The following is a 17940-nucleotide window of genomic DNA, read 5'->3' as shown; positions in this document are numbered from 1 at the left end:
AGACTGCTGGGGACCTCCCAGGGAAGCAGGGATGTGTGGCTGGCTTTTGCCTGCCTAAGCAGAGCCGGAGGGTGGAGGTGATCCTGCTCCAATTTTCAGCTGCAAGTCAGGGAAAGCCTCCACTTCATTCCCCTGTGAATCAGTTCCTGTCAAAAGGCCCCTTCCTATCAAAGGCTACAAAAGGCCCCTTCCTCCTCCTCTAAGAAGTCCTTACTGTTACTGAGCCCTGGCTGGTCCATGACAGCTACTGAGAGTATATTGTATGTAATGTGTATTGCAAAGTATGCAACTGAGGATATTCTGCTTTGCATGTTCTGTAAACCGCACTGTGTGTGATGGCCTAAAAGACTGTTTTGTTTTTAAAGAATTATTTCACAGTAAGATGAAAAATTATGTCTGTAATATCAACCTTTTAGGTGTCCAGTTAAATTCTGAGGTTGGATCTTTGCCCCTGCTTTTGTAAGAACATAAGAGAAGCCATGTTGGATCAGGCCAATGGCCCATACAGTCCAACAATCTGTGTCACACAGTGGCCAAAAAAAAAAAAATTATATACACACACACAAACAATGTGGCTAATAGCCACTGATGGACCTCTGCTCCATATTTTTATCTAAACCCCTCTTGAAGGTGGCTATGCTTGTAGCCACCGCCACCTCCTGTGGCAATGAATTCCACATGTTAATCACCCTTTGGGTGAAGAACGACTTCCTTTTATCCGTTTTAACCTGACTGCTCAGCAATTTCATCGAATGCCCACGAGTTCTTGTATTGTGAGAAAGGGAGAAAAGTACTTCTTTCTCTACTTTCTCCATCCCATGCATTATCTTGTAAACCTCTATCATGTCACCCCGCAGTCGACGTTTCTCCAAGCTAAAGAGCCCCAAGCGTTTTAACCTTTCTTCATAGGGAAAGTGTTCCAAACCTGTAATCATTCTAGTTGCCCTTTTCTGCACTTTTTCCAATGCTATAATATCCTTTTTGAGGTGCGGTGACCAGAATTGCACACAGTATTCCAAATGAGACCGCACCATCGATTTATACAGGGGCATTATGATACTGGCTGATTTTTTTTTTCAATTCCCTTCCTAACAATTCCCAGCATGGCGTTGGCCTTTTTTATTGCAATCGCACACTGTCTTGACATTTTCAGTGAGTTATCTGCCACGACCCCAAGATCTCTCTCTTAGTCAGTCTCTACCAGTTCTACACTTGTACTCAGGGCTTTTTTTTTTTGGTAACAGGAACACCTTAGCATATTAGGCCACACACCCCTAATGTAGCCAATCCTCCAAGAGCTTACAGGGCTACAAGCTCTTGGAGGATTGGCTACATCGGGGGTGTGGCCTAATATGCAAAGGAGCTCCTGCTACGAAAAAAAGCTCTGCTTGTACCGGCTACATGAACAGAAAGAAAGCCTAACCGGGTCTACCTCCATTACACCTGTAAATCAAACCAACAGAACCTGCGTTTCCTACATTCTCCTTTTTAAAAGTTCACTCAGTGTTCAGAATTTCCACAGATATGAGCTTTCAAAAGAGAGACCAGTTGCATTGCTTCCGACCCTTGTAGAATATCCTTACGGTTGCTCTGTTTACTTCATTTTTCCCCCCTCCCAACAACACGGAGCAACTCAAAGAGAAACGTCCTTCTGAGAATGCGGACTTTTCCCCTCACGGAGCCAGCAGTTTTCCCTCCAGTCTCAACCAACCTACCTACCAATCAGGCAGACATAATAAAAGTAATAAAACTAATGTGTGGTTTCACAGCCTTCTCCACAGACCGCCAAGTGGTTGACAAGGGGAAAAAACGCCCATTTCCCATACTTAAAAACACAGGTATCTTACATTTCTGGTCACTGAGTGATATTTTCCCAAAAAAAAACACATTGTCTCATGTTGAGCGGACAGCTTTCTACTCAGGCAGTATTTACCAAGCTACCAATTTTTCTTAGTCAAATTTCTGGCCAAGCCACTAGTTTGTCAAAAGGAAAAGATTCTATCTAGCCAGAAGGGACCATACACACAATATTTTTATTTCTAGTTTTCTTGGCGGGTCAATGCCATTTGTTTATTGTGTTCTCAATTAGCCAAGAAGCATTTCTGTCAAAGGGCCTTGCCGTTTTTCTATTTCTGTATGCGGGATGACTTAAGAATAGGAGAGAGGGTACACAGTGCCTGGTTCGCCTTGGAGTTGCTCCGTCTGTTTTAACAATCACACGTATCCATTTTGGCACTGCAGAAGAGAATATGTCTATGTCTCAGGGATGCTTTTATCTCTTCTCAGAGACAGCTCAGCTGCCAAACGTTTAGCAAGAGAAAGGTGTCGGAGGGAACCAATTTGTATTGCTTTATGTGAGCTTTCTGCACTGTACTTTTGGTGGTCTGCATAACGGCCCTAGATAAGGTATAAAGGACTGGTCATCCCAAAGGTGAACCAGTTCTGACACAAAACACCTAATGCTACCTCTTTCTATCTCTCAATAAAAGCCAGCTTTCTGACTATACCGGGAGCCTTCTTAAATCCAGGATAGTCCTAGAGCTGACACTGAACTATTCAGAATTAATTGTGTTGTTATTGGAAAAGCCTTCTCCATCACACTTACAATTTGTTTGTCCTCTCATTATGTTCTGGGCAGGGGGCAGCAGTTTCCCCTCCAGTCTCAACCAACCTACCAATCAGGTTGACATAATAAATGTAAGAAAACGAATGTGTGGTTTCACAGCCTTCTCCACAGACCGCCTTTGTCTTCTCACCGTGTTTTGGGCAGCGTTCTACATTCGTATGCAAGGAGAATCAAATCCACTCATACAACTCTACGAAAGTCTTCTAACGCTTCCCTTCTAACTTTCCACCGGCCATCGAAATAGAGGGGCACCAAAGAAGAGGTACAAGGACTCCTTGAAGAAATCCCTTGGCACCTGTCGCATCAACCATCACCAGTGGTCTGACCTAGCCTCAGATCGCAAAGCATGGAGGCACACCATCCACCAGGCTGTCTCTTCCTTTGAGAACACACGCATAGCTGGTCTTGAGGACAAAAGGGGATTGAGGAAGAATCGCACTGCTACAGCACCAACCCCAAATCAGACTTTTCCCTGCAGCCGCTGTGGCCGGACCTGCCTCTCCCGCATTGGTCTTGTCAGCCACCAGCGAGCCTGCAGCAGACGTGGACTACTGCACCCTTCTTAAATCTTCGTTCGCGAAGTCAAGCCGAGAGAGAGAGAGATATTTGTATCCTGCCGAAGTGGGCTCAGTAAACAAGGTCTGGTATGCAGGTCCCAGGCTCGTTCCCTGTCACTAAAAATCAGGCCACAGATGATGGGAAAAGACCACTGCCTGAGACTCTGCAGTGCAGCTGCCAGCCTGAGTGGACAAGACTAACCTTGAGGGGCCAACTGCCTGATTCAGTACAAAGCAGCTTAATGTGACTGGAGAGCAGCTGTGGCTCTGTGGTAGAGCCTCTGCTGGGCATTCAGAAGGTCCCAGGTTCAATCTCTGGCATCTCCAGTCAAAAGGGCCAGGCTGTATTCAAGGGTGTCAAACTCATTTCTTATGAGGGCCGAATCGGACATAAATGAGACATTGTTGGGGATGGGCCACGTGTCCCATAAAATGTAATGGCAGGTAGTGGAGATATAAACTTTATAAAGGACACAAACACAATTAAATTTTGTACAAAATTTAAAATATGCTTAAAACAGAGGAGTCAAATCAGGGGTCAAATCAGTCCATGGGTCAAATCAGGCCCCCAGAGGGCTCCTATCAGGCCTTCGAGCAACTCGTTGTTATCTCCTTCCTTCTCCCTCTCTCTTGCTTCCTTCTGCATCACAGCTTGCCTTGCCAGGTTTGCTCAATAACACAGCGGCTAAAGAGCAAAGCCTCTATTTTCTCTATTGGCTGAGGCTCCTCCCTCGGGGAGGAAGAGGGGGAGGCAGAGCTTGCTTTGAAAGGCTCTCTCAATTGCACATCTTTAAGTTTTTTTTAAAAAAATATTTTGTTTGTCTGTGTACTTTATGAAGTTTATATCTCTGCTACCTAATCTTAATAGGCACGCATGGGCCTGGCCCAACATGGCCCAGCTCGACAAGGTCTCAATTATGTCAGATCCAGCCCTTGTAACAAATGAGTTTGAAACCCCTGGCTTAAAAGATTACCACTCTTGCGATATTTGGTTTAACAGTCTGATAACCGACACCTCTTGTTCTGAATTATTGCATCAAAATGTGCAGACAATGTCTGTGGCTGTAGCAATCTTGAGTATGCTGTTCAGGTGTTGTTCAGGTGTGTGCCTATAAGTTGCAAACCTACTTTTGATTTATTGACATCCATTACAGAAGTCTCTTGGTCAATACTTTGAGCCTACAACCCAAAGCAAAACGTGAAAGGGCTGGGCATTTTGAGTTTTTGTACATAAATTGCTTCCATCTACTGTTCAGCCAATGGAGAAAATAGAGGCCTTGCTCTGTAGCTCCTGTGTGATTGAGCAAGCCAGGCAAAGCACGTTGTGATGCAGAAGGAAACAAGAGAGGGAGAAGAAAGCAGATGACAGTGAGTTGTTCAAGGGCCTGATAGGAGCCTTCCAGGGACATAATCCAGCCCACAGGCTGCATGTTTGATACTCCTGTAATTTGAAAGACCTCTGCCTGGGGAGCTGCTGCCAACCTGAGCAGACAATCCTGACCGTGATAGTTCCAGCATCTCCAGTTACATGAATCGCATAGCAGTTGGGGTGTGCAATTTTTTTACCGGTATCTTTCGGTTCCAGTCTATGGGACCTAAAACAAATTCAGGATTCCTGAAAAATCCCAGATACAAATACCAGTATGATATTCAGATCCAGAATTTATTTATCTTTTTTTTTTAAATCCCCAAAATTTTCAGGTCCAACAGACCAGAACAAGAAAGCGGCGATTAAAAAAAAATTAAATACCAGCCCGATCCTGCAGCTGATTTGACTTCTCCTGCAGCCCGCAAACTGACCTGTGGGAGACGGCAGCGCAGAGCTGCGCCTGCAGAGAATCGTCAGCTCCCCACGGGTCAGCCATCTCCTCTGGCTGCCCTCTCCTTCAACTCAGTTTAAATCAGGTGGCAGGAGAAGGCAGCGCAGACCAGCAATGGCAGGGAGCTTTCAACGCCCCACCGACCCAGCTGATCTTGGGCTGGTTTAAGCCAGGATGCAAAAGAAGTCAGCGGCAGCCAAGGCAGCAGGGAGCTCTCAGCTTCTTGCCACGCCGGCTGATCCTCGGGCTGATTTCTGCCATCAGATTAAAGGGGCTGCATAAAGTAGCCTGACAAACAGCTAAGGGGCGGAAGGAATCGGCTCCTGTCTCTCTGCCGTTTACAGTTGTATTTGAAATTCCCAAATATATCCAGGATTTTCATGGAGCTTCCCCTTCCCCACCCGCCCCCCAAGCCCCGGATTTCCTGAGAAAACCCAAATACAGTTGAGAGGTCGAAATATATACCTGAAAAATTCCGATAAGGTGTTTTTTCAGGTTTATAGTCAGCTCAGGTAGATCCAAATGCACATCCCTACATAATAGGTGATGTAAAAGACATCAGTCTGAGATCCTGGATAGCCCTAGAGACAAGACTGACTTTAACAGACCAAGGGTTCAACTCAGTACTTTTGGATGAGACCACGAACTAGTGGCAGAATGTCTAACTTTACAAAGTGAACATCTCAGGTTCCGCCGGGCCTTTGGTTGAGGCAGTGGGCGTCCTATTCCAGCAACCATTCCTTCAGTTGGCCTCCCTAATCAGACGATGGTGCTGTCCTATTTATTATCACCATCACCTAGTCTTGGGACAAAAACTGCTGTATCCTGTGAAATATGCCCTTCCCACCTGACAATGCACCTTATGTGTTCGACTGGTCTATTGTTTTGATTTGCTAACTTTATTGTATTGTTTTTAAATTTAAATGGTAGGGGGTTTTTTTATCGTTGTTCAGTTCATGTTGTGATCCACCGTGAGCCCGTTATGGGGAAGGGTGGAATATAAGCCTGCTAAAAAAACAAATAAATCCATGGCTTCTTCAGGGTTGTGGTTCCACTCCCCCAAGATCAGGGGATGTAGAAGAGAGCTGTGTGAGATCCTTTTGAGCTGCTGCTTCATGTGTTTAGAAAACAATGCTTTCTTCAGAGGAGGGGGCCATGTCTCAGCAGTAAAGCATCTGCTTCTGTCATGATCCTGGGCCTAGTGAGGCCTACAGGCTCCAGAGAAGCCTGCCTTGGAGTTATATTGAAAAGGCTACATTTCCCAGGATCCCTCCTGTCCCTCTGATTGGAGGGAAACTGGCCGAGAGAGGGGCGGGGCCTGGAAGGAGGACATAAAAGGGCCAAGCCAAGGCAGGAGGTGTTCTTTTCCTAGGAGGCAAAGTTGAGGAAGAGCTGCTGCAAGGAAGAGACCCTCGCCCTTAGAGGAAGGGTGAGTAAGCCCAGGTCTGACTGAGACTTTAGGGACAGTAAGTCTAGATGCGTTAGGGCATTTGTTTATTTTTCCCTCCACCTCTTTTACTGTTTAATGCACCTTGTTAGTTTATATTGCACTGAATTGATCTTTTAAATGAACCTGTTGTTGTTCACTCTGCCTAGTCCTCATGCCTATTATTTGGCCTAAGCTAAAGGAGGCCTGGAAGTGCTTGGGAGGGTATTCTGGGCCTTCTCAAGGGAGACCCTTAACCCAGAGTGGTGGCAGCAATTGGTAAAACCCCCCTGAGTCATGACAGCTTCATACGCAAAAGGTCCCAGGTTCAACCCCCGGCATCTCTCGTTGGAAGGATCTGGTAGGAGGTAAAGTGAAAATTTTCAGCCTGAGGTCATGGAGGCCCGTTGCCCATCTGAGTAGACAATACTGATATTGACTAAGTCAGTGGTGTATGTCGGCTTCATATGTGCATGTGTTCATCATGAGATCAAGGTATCATATTCAGCAAAGCAAAGACCAGAATGTTCCACCAGAACCTGTTTCCTGAAACTCTGAAGACCGGGACATCAAATCAGATTAATTCATCCTTTGCCTGAGCTCTATTTAATAGCAACACCTAACAGCTGTAAAAGGACAAAATGCCACAATTGCTCTAATCTCCCCAAAGCCCAAATTAAAGAAAAATGGTATACAAAAGCACAAAAGAAAAAAAATGAGAGGAAAACTCCTCCTACACAAAAACCTACAATTGCTTCCCAGAGAATGAAACAAGAACATCGTCGTCAGTTTTTTTCAGGGCTAAAGAGAGAGGAGATTTCTTCCAGACACAAAACATGCATTTGCAAGGAGGAAAAGTGTTTAAAACAGCATAAATTCAGCAAAACCCTCATCAAACAGAGCCCAGAAATGGTGAGATGTAGTCTGGTGCAGGGCAATTAAGTGCATTACAGAATGGGTTCATCTGGCTGCGGAACGGTCGATAGATTCCCTTGGTCTTCTGTCCCTGAAACTAACAGATCAATCAAGAACCACACTCAGTTCCCACAGAGGAAGCAAATCTGTTTGCAATTCAGAAGCGAGCAAAAATCCTTTAAGGGGAGAAAAAAAACCCTGCAAGTTAGGCAGCATCTCTTTGTTTCCATAGTCAGTGCAATTAACAGAGGGCAGAAGAAGCCAACACAGCAGTCACATTCCATTAAAAGGTGAATTTAACAACATCTTTCTGCAACCGTAAAGAATCGGCACCAGGCACAAAGAGGGGCACGTATCTAACACAGCTGCCGGCCTTATAATCCTGTGCGGCTGTCTTTCCCTATGTCCATTGGCTTCACAACTGCCTCGCCATGCCCACCTTTCTGAATAAGGGGCAGTAGCTCAGTGGAAAAAATCTCTTTCTTCTTATGCAGATAGTCCCCGGTTCAATCCCCGGCATCTCCAGTTGAAAGGTTCAGGTAGGAGTTGCTGTGAAAGATCTCTACCTGAGTCTTTGGAGAGCTGCTGCCAGTTTGAGTAGGCAATACTGACCATCATGGACCAATGGTCTGATTCAGTAAAAGGCAGCTTCATGTGTGTTCAAGTGCGTAACAGGGCTTTTTTTGTAGCAGGAACTCCTTTGCATATTAGGCCACACACCCCTGATGTAGCCAATCCTCCAAGAGCTTGCAGGGCTCTTAGGACAGGGCCTACTGTAAGCTCCAGGCAGACTGGCTACATCAAGGGTATGTGGCCTAATATGCAAAGGAGTTCCTGCTACAAAAAAAAAAAGAAGCCCTGGTGTTCAACCTCTTCATCAGCAGATCTCAGAAGCTAAGCAGGGTCAGTCCTGGTTAGAACTTGGATAGGAGACCGCTGAGGAAACCCACGGTTGCTGTGCAGAGGCAAGCAATGGCAAATGGCCTCTACTTGTCTGCCATGACCTAAATGGCCCAAACTCATCAGGTCTTAGAAGCTAAGTAGGGGTACACCTTGGATAAGGGACCACCAAGGATGTCTTGTGCTGCTATGCAAGAGACATGCAGTAGTGAACCACTTCAGTTCATCTTTTACCCTGACCTGGATGGCCCAGGCTAGCCCAATTTTGTCAGATCTTGGAAGCTAAGTAGGATCAGCCCTGGTTAGTATATGGATGAGAGACCACCAAGGAAGCACAGGGTTGCTATAAGAACAGAAGGGAAGCCATGTTACATCAGGCCAACGGCCCATCCAGTCCAACGCTCAGTGTCACATAGTGGCCAAAAAAACAGGTGCCATCAGGAGGTCCACCATTGGGGCCAGAACATTAGAAGCCCTCCCATTGTGCCCCCCAAGCACCAAGAATACAGAGCATCACTTGCCCCAGACAGAGAGTTCCAACAATACGCTGTGGCTAATAGCCACTGATGGACCTCTGCTCCATATGTTTATCTAATCCCCTCTTAAAGCTGCCTATGCTTGCAGCCACCACCTTCTGTGGCAATGATTTCCATGTGTTGATCACACTTTGGGTGAAGCACTTCCTTTCACCCATTCTCACCTGACTGATCAGCAATTTCATTGGGAGTTCTTGTATTGTGAGAAAGGGAGAAAAGGACTTCTTTCTCTGCCTTCTCCATCCCATGCATAATCTCGTAAACCTCTATCATGTCACCCCTCAGTCGACGTTTCTCCAAGCTAAAGATCCCCAAGCGCTTTCACCTATGTGGAGGAAGGCAATAGCAAACCACCTCTGAATGCCTCCTGCAATGAAAACCGTTCTGGGTCCCCATAAATTGGCCGCAACGTGACGGCAAATCACATAGCCATTCGTCAACCAGAAACCACAGCAAATAAAACACGATTCAACACCCAAGCACCTCGGATGAGCCCCTGAAAATCCATTCATAAAGCAGGACTTCCAAAAAAGAAACAATGCTGGAAAACCTTTCATCTGTGTTTTTTGTTTTGCCTTTTTTTTTTAAATCTCCAAAGCGAACCATTCCACCTGGCTGTAATTTAGGACAATTCTATCCATAACCTCTTTACAAGTTATGTAATGCTGTGCAACTAAGGTTTCCTGGAATAAAGAAAGAACAGACCCACAAAGAGCTGGTACAAATATTCAGGCACCGTAAAGAAACGAAGGTGTAAAGAAATCAATTATATGCTCAGTTTGTTCGGTCACCTTAAGAATTAAAAAAAAAACACACACTAATTATCTGCTTTACAGCTCAGTGACTGACCCCTTAGCATTTTCTTCCACACCCAGAAGTCAAACAAAGCATGTCTTCTACTATCAGTTACTTATTAGACTGGGCTGCAATAGGATTGCCATCCGTGGATACCAGACAACAATGATAAGTTAATATAAACAAGAAGGCTTCAAAGTTTCCTAAAGGTTCAAAGACTCTGAACAATAACACAGCAGTCAGAAGAAGTCACTGGGTCAACCCAGCACCCATGGGTGCCAACCATTTCTTCCCTTGGGAGCCCATCGAGCTTTAACGACAATGAGCAGGGCCCTTGTAAGCAAGGTCCTTTTCTCCCTTTCTCACAATACAAGAACTTGGGGACACTCAATGAAATTGCTGAGCAGTTGGGTCAGAATGGATAAAAGGAAGTCCTTCTTCACCCAAAGGGGGATTAACTCATGGAATCCACTGGCACAGGAGGTGGCGGCGGCTGCAGGCATAGACAGCTTCAAGAGGGGATTGGATAAACATTTGGAGCAGAGGTCCATCAGTGGCTACCAACCACAGCGTACTGTTGGAAATCTCTGTTTGGGGCAGTGATGCTCTGTAATCTTGGTGCTTGTGGGGGACCACAGTGGGAGGGCTTTTAGTGTCCTGGCCCCAGTGGTGGACCTCTTGATAGCACTTGGGGTTTTTTGGCCACTGTGCGACACAGAGTGTTGGACTGGTTGGGCCATTGGCCTGATCCAACATGGCTTCTCTTATGTTCTTATGGTGTTTATTGGCTGCCCTCTTTCAAGTGAAAGGATTTTTCATTGGAGGATCAAGATGACTGGTAAACACCTGGGATTTCCTTAGTTGGTGTGTGCTTCCTTTCTCCCTTCCTAGCTTCCCAGGAGACGTGAGGAACAGATTATTGTATTTGGTTCTACTTCCTGAGGCAACCATTTATGGTTTGGCTCCACCTCCTGTGGCAGCGATTTCAGGCGGCGTGGTCACCATCCACCCTCAAAATTCCAAAGTTGCCCAAAGGCTCAAAATGGTTGAGAACTATTCCGCTAGGAGCCACTTTGAGGAAAAATCGCTCTGCTTGTTCTTCCAAATCCTGATAACAATGCAAAAGAGAACAAAGAGCTCTTCTGAGGTCAACTCAGTGATCGCCACCCCTTGTGGAAAAATGGCCTCGCCCTTCAACTCTTAAGCACAATTCCTTAAAACAGCCAGGTTCCCAGTCAAATTTTTACTCACGTTTGGGGCAGTGTCTTAAAACATGAAGCTGAGCAATGGAGGTCCCATTGACAGTTGAAAGCTAAGACCGAAGGAGCTGTGCTTTACCCGCTCCAACAAGGAGAGGCAGTTCAATGTCAGTGTGAGGTGAAAGGGGGATGACACTCCAGTTTACAGAAGCCACGACTGGAACATGGTTGCCAGTTTGGTGTAGAGGTTAAATGTGCAGACTCTTATATCGAAGAACCGGGTTTGATTCCCCACTCCTCCACTTGCAGCTGCTGGAATGGCCTTGGGTCAGCCATAGTTCTCGCAGGAGTTGTCCTTGAAAGGGCGGCTTCTGACAGAGCTCTTCCAGCCCCACCTACCTCACAGGGTGTCTTTTGGGAAGGGGGAGGTAAAAGAGATTGTGAGCTGCTCTGAGACTCTGAGATTCAGAGTATAGGGCAGGATATAAATCCACTATCTTCTCCTCAAAAGAATGACCGCCTAAGTTCCTGGACGCACTTGAAACCCCATCTACAATGCAGGACTCACTTTTAAGGGTTTTGAATTATATATGTCTGCCTTTCCACACACCATCCCTCATTCACACAGATCTAGGGTTGTCATTTAGCCAATGTCAGGGGACTGCCTGGTGATGGTCAATGGGAAGCAGAAGGAAAATGGGAGAAAAAAACAGCATGGGGAGGTCACTTCCTGTCTTAGAACAGGAAGTGATGCCAGGACCCTCTAGGAATTTCAAATTATCTATGCGTTTACTTTAGAGATTTCTAAAATTCCTAGAGTGTCATGATGTCATGCAAAAGGTCCCAGTTTCAATTCCTGCCATCTCCTGTTAAAGGACCAGGCAGTACGTAATGGGAAAGACCATGATTTGAGACCCTGGAGGAACACTACCAGTCTGAGTAGACACAACTGTCCTTGATGGACCAAAGGTCTGATTCAGTATCAGGCAGCTTCATATGTATGGAAGAAATGACTCAGTTTTCTTTCAAGCATTCAAAGCCTAAAGCAGGGGTGTCAAACATGCGACCTGGGGGCCGAATCAGGCCCCCGGAGGGCTCCTATCAGGCCCCTGAGCAACTGGCTCTTGTCTGTTTCTTCTTCCCTCTCTCTTGCTTCCTTCTGCATCTCAACTTGCTTTGCAAGGCTTGCTCAATCGCACAGGAGCTACAGAGCAAAACTTCAATTTTCTCCATTGGTTGAGGCTCCTCCCCCTCCTGGTCCCCTGGGGAAGGAGGGAAAGAGCCAGAGCTTCCTTTGCCCAGTTCCCTGGATCCCATGGGGAAAATACAAAGAAAGCACCTTTAAGACCAACAACTACAAATGTTTTAAGCATGTTTTAAGGAGTTTTTTTTTAAAATTTTAGTTGTGTTTGTCCATGTCCTTTAAAAAGTTTATATCTCTGCTACCTAATCTTAAATAGGTATACACATGGCCAGGTCCAACACAGCCCAGTCCATAAGAGAAGCCATGTTGGATCAGGCTAATGTCCCATCCAGTCCAACACTCTGTGTCACATAAGAGAAGCCATGTTGGATCAGGCCAGTGGCCCCTCCAGTCCAACACTCTGTGTCACATAAGAACATAAGAGAAGCCATGTTGGATCAGGCCAATGGCCCATCCAGTCCAACACTCTGTGTCACATAAGAACATAAGAGAAGCCATGTTGGATCAGGCCAATAGCCCATCCAGTCCAACACTCTGGGTCACATAAGAACATAAGAGAAACCATGTTGGATCAGGCCAATGGCCCCTCCAGTCCAACACTCTGTGTCACATAAGAACATAAGAGAAGCCATGTTGGATCAGGCCAATGGCCCCTCCAGTCCAACACTCTGTGTCACATAAGAACATAAGAGAAGCCATGTTGGATCAGGCCAATGGCCCCTCCAGTCCAACACTCTGTGTCACATAAGAACATAAGAGAAGCCATGTTGGATCAGGCCAATGGCCCATCCAGTCCAACACTCTGTGTCACATAAGAACATAAGAGAAGCCATGTTGGATCAGGCTAATGTCCCATCCAGTCCAACACTCTGTGTCACACAGGGGCCAAAAAACCCAGGCGCCATCAGGAGGTCCATCAGTGGGGCCAGGACACTAGAAGCCCTCCCCCTGTTGCCCCTCCCAAGCACCAAGAATACAGAGCATCACTTGCCCCAGACAAAGAGTTCCATCGATAGGCTGTGGCTAATAGCCACTAGTGGACCTCTGTTCCATATGATGATCCAATCCCCTCTTGAAGCTGTCTATGCTTGTAGCTGCCACCACCTCCTGTGGCAGTGACAAGGTCTCATTTATGTCAGATCTGGCCCTCATGAGTTCGACACCCCTGGCCTAAATCACGCAGTTTTATGCGGCAGCTCACCAGACAACACTCTTTTTGACAAGGAGCTTCCTAGGGAAAGCTTATTCCACACTAGATTCATTTGAGAGCGCATACTTTGCAAGTAGGTATATTTTAGAGCTGTAATGGTTTTATCTCATTACGGGCAAATTGCCTTAAATAGGGCAAGCGATAAGAACTAAAACATCCTGTTATTAAAACGGCTTCCTGCTAGCCTTGCCAAGAAAATAAAGAACAGTGAATGCGACAGTATTTTTTCAGCAAGAACTTCTCTGTGAAATCACGACAGGAACACCTGAATGTTTCCCAAATACGCATTTTTGTCAAAGGAAGAGGGTGATCAAATCACACATGGCGAGCACCAAAATTTCTAGCGAGTCCTTAATCACCTGGTGAATACCACCTCAGAAGCAAAATATTAAACCTTCATCACTCATATTGCTGGAAAGACTTATTGCTGGAGAGCCAGTTTGGTGAAGTGGTTAAGTGTGCGGACTCTTATCTGGGAGAACCGGGTTTGATTCCCCACTCCTCCACTTGCACCTGCTGGAATGGCCTTGGGTCAGCCATAGCTCTGACAGAGGTTGTACTTGAAAGGGCAGCTCCTCTTAGAGCCCTCTCCAGCCCCACCCGCCTCACAGGGTGTCTTTTGTGGGGGAGGAAGGTAAAGGAGATTGTGAGCCGCTCTGAGACTCTGTCCTTGAAAGGGCAGCTGCTGTGAGAGTATAGAGTAGTTTTGGATTACAGGTAGTGTGCTCTCACGTGCCACTGGTTGGATTTCCGTGTCTTGGCGTGGTTTTAATGTACAATTAAGACACTTAAGCACCAGGTGATATAGGCCTGATCGAGAACATCCTTTGGCATCTCAGCCAGTTTGGTGTAGTGGTTAAGTGTGCGGACTCTTATCTGGGAGAACCGGGTTTGATTCCCCACTCCTCCAGTTGCAGGTGCTGGAATGGCTTTGGGTTAGCCATAGTTAGTAAAGTAAAGTAAAGTAAAGTAAAATTTTATTTATATCCCGCCCTCCCCCGCCACGCAGGCTCAGGGCGGCTAACAACAGCAAAACAACAATACGTTTAACAAAACATTAAATTAACCCCAAACCGATTAATACATTAGTTAAAACAGTTACTAAATCTAAAAACATTAAGTTAGATCTGACAGTACCGTTATTAGTCGACGCTATGCCTGTCAGTTTGTGAATGATGGCGGGTCTCCAGACTGGACCGTTTTGATGTTTCTCTGTGGACTTGGTCAGCCGTTCATGAATGCCTGTTTGAAAAGGGTGGTCTTGCAGGCCCTGCGGAACTGATCAAGGTTCCGCAGGGCCCGCACCTCCTCTGGGAGTTGATTCCACAAGGAAGGGGCCGCGGTAGAGAAGGCCCGTGCATAGGTAGTCCGAAGTTTAACTTCTTTTGGCCCAGGGGTGGTCAATCTGTTTTTACCTACTGACCTCAGTGCTCTCTGGGGCTCATACGGGGAGAGACGGTCCCTCAGGTAGGTCGGTCCTCGGCCATATAGGGCTTTAAAGGTAATCACCAGCACTTTGTACTGGACCCGGTATACAATCGGCAGCCAGTGCAGTTCGCGCAGCCCCGGCCGTATATGCTCCCATCTTGGTTCTTGCAGGAGTTCTCCTTGAAAGGGCAGCAGCTGTGAGAGCCCTCTCCAGCCCCACCCACCTCACAGGGTGTCTGTTGTGGGGGAGGAAGGTAAAGGAGATTGTAGGCCGTTCTGAGACTCTGTCCTTGAAAGGGCAGCAGCTGTGAGAGCCCTCTCCAGCCCCACCCACCTCACAGGGTGTCTGTTGTGGGGGAGGAAGGTAAAGGAGATCGTGAGCCGCTCTGAAACTCTTCGGAGTGGAGGGCGGGATATAAATCCAATATCTTCTTCAAACTTCCCTCTGACCCAAATTTAAGCCGTTCAACCCGGAAAATTCCCACTGGAACGCAACGTCATGAAATGCACTCTCCCGTTTGCCGCTGTGGCCTGTTACATCAAAGCAAAACCAAAATGCTACCTTAGGAATAGGAAGGAAGCTTTTGAAAGCTATGTCAGTTGGAATCTAGTCAGAACCCAAGGCTGCGTTTTAAGAGGTCAAGCAAAGGGGTTCTTTCAAGACCGTGCCCTTTTCAACTGGAAATCGTACAAACCAGGGGAAAAATCCAAACCTTCAAAACTACTGTACAAATTAAAACTCTGTCTCTGCTCTTGGTTTCGAGATTTTTTTTTTCCTGAAATAGACTGTATTAGACAGCAAAGCTACTTCTCTTATATCAACCAGTGAATGGCCCAAATAGGGTTGCCAACATCCAGGCGGGACCTAGAGATCTCCTGGAAATATAGCTGATCTCCAGACAACAGAGACTAACTCCCATGGAGAAAATGGCTGCTTTAGAGGGTGGACAGAATTCTCTGGCAATATATGCTGCTGAGGTCTCTCCCATTCCCAAACTCCGCCCTCTCCAGGTTCCACCTCCAAGTGATCCAGGAAGTCCACAGTCCGGAGTTGGAATCCCTAGCAAACACCCTCACAAAGAAATCTGAATTGCTCACCCAAAGATGTTTTTGCAAGACAAAAGGAATAAGAACGGCGATACAAAGATGCACAGTTTTACATCCTTGTTCTTCTGTATGCAGATAATTTTATGACTGATGATTCTAAAGAAGGGTTTAAAGGTAAACGTCTGGGGTGACGTTGCTTTCACAACGTTTTCACGGCAGACTTTTTTACGGGGTGGTTTGCCATTGCCTTCCCCAGTCTTCTACACTTTCCCCCCAGCAAACTGGATACTCATTTTACCGACCTCGGAAGGATGGAAGGCTGAGTCAACCTCGAGCTGGTTAACTGAACCCAGCTTCTGCTGGGATCGAACTCAGGTCGTGAGGAGACCTTGGATTTCAGTACTGCAGGTTACCACTCCACTCCATGGGTGTAAGGTACACCCCGGTGTAAAGCATAAAGCCCCATCTATGCAATAATGCACTACACCGATTATTATTAATTCAATGCACAGTGTCAGCATGCAGACGCTGTTTCTTTTCCCCCTCTTCATCGGTTTTGCTTTTAAAAAATTCTCCCCGCAAAAAGGTTCCTACATTTTGAACTCTGGTCATCAGAACGCTCTCTGAACCTTCAGGCAGCTAGAAGTGAAGTTAAAAATCATCTCTGAACCCCTTTGAAGGCGAGAGATCAGCAATTCCAAACCAGGAGGGAAGTATTGGTTAGACTGCAGAAGCACAGACTGAAGAGCCAACGCTGACTGAACGACCACTGCCTTGTGAAAACCCCTGTGCCTGTGGAATCTGTAATTGTGATTTGTGTCTGACGCTATGTTAAGTGGAGAGGGGGATGAATTAACTGGGGGGGGGGGGGTTAGCTCTTGTAAGACAAGGAAATGCATAAGCGTTCGGGCACAGAAGTGAATGAATTGGCTGATCCGTACCGGGAGAACTGGAAATATGCCATTTATGAAAGACAATGTCAAAAATGCTGAATTGGATGAAGCCACGCTTGGAAAGTAACATTTGACTCAGACCGCAAAGGGGGAAAAAGAACAGAGATGCAACAGCTGAACTGATTCACACAGCACGACGTGGCTCGTGAACGAAAGAAAGAGCAAGAAGACAAAAAACGATCCCGACACAAAGGACGGAAAATGACATCAAATTAAACTTAAAATTGCCTCGTGCAGTTGAAATCTTTTTAAGGGTGTCCTATCCAATGCTAAAACACCATCCTAGAAATATTTTCATATAACCTCTCTGCATTCCTCTTATTCTTCCAGTCTTCAAAAGACCACAATTCAAAGTGGAACTAGTTTAAAATGCAGGAAGACTTCCCGTCCCCCACCCCAGGCCTCCCTCTCCAAATGCCACAAAGTGCCCCCTCCAAAGCAGCCATTATCCCAGGGGAATTGATCTCTGTCATCTGTAGCTCAGTTGTAACTCTGACAGATCTCCTGGTGGCACCTGGAAGCTAGGAAGTCTACTTAACACCATACATCAGCCACCTAAATGACAGGAAATGACCTCCTTCCATTACCAGAAAAGACAGCTTTCTCCCATTATGCTGAGAAATGAAACAAGCAGCTTTTTAAAAAAAAATACATTTGGAGGGTTATAAAAAAACAAACATTTCATGGCAATGAAGAAGAAGACTGCAGATTTATAACCTGCCCTTCTCTCTGAATCAGAGACTCAGAGCGGCTTACAATCTCCTTTACCTTCCTCCCCCACAACAGACACCCTGTGAAGTGAGTGGGGCTGGAGAGGGCTCTCACAGCAGCTGCCCTTTCAAGGACAGAGTCTCAGAGCGGCCTACAATCTCCTTTACCTTCCTCCCCCACAACAGACACCCTGTGAGGTGGGTGGGGCTGAGAGGGCTCTCACAGCAGCTGCCCTTTCAAGGACAGAGTCTCAGAGCGGCCTACAATCTCCTTTACCTTCCTCCCCCACAACAGACACCCTGTGAGGTGGGTGGGGCTGAGAGGGCTCTCACAGCAGCTGCCCTTTCAAGGACAGAGTCTCAGAGCAGCCCACAATCTCCTTTACCTTCCTCCCCCACAACAGACACCCTGTGAAGTGAGTGGGGCTGGAGAGGGCTCTCACAGCAGCTGCCCTTTCAAGGACAGAGTCTCAGAGCGGCCTACAATCTCCTTTCCCTTCCTCCCCCACAACAAACACCCTGTGAGGTGGGTGGGGCTGAGAGGGCTCTCACATCAGCTGCTCTTTCAAGGACAGAGTCTCAGAGCGGCCTGCAATCTCCTTTCCCTTCCTCTC

Source organism: Heteronotia binoei, chromosome 20 (genome assembly GCF_032191835.1).
Source record: "Heteronotia binoei isolate CCM8104 ecotype False Entrance Well chromosome 20, APGP_CSIRO_Hbin_v1, whole genome shotgun sequence".
NCBI lineage: Eukaryota > Metazoa > Chordata > Lepidosauria > Squamata > Gekkonidae > Heteronotia > Heteronotia binoei.
This window is presented reverse-complemented; position numbering follows the sequence as displayed.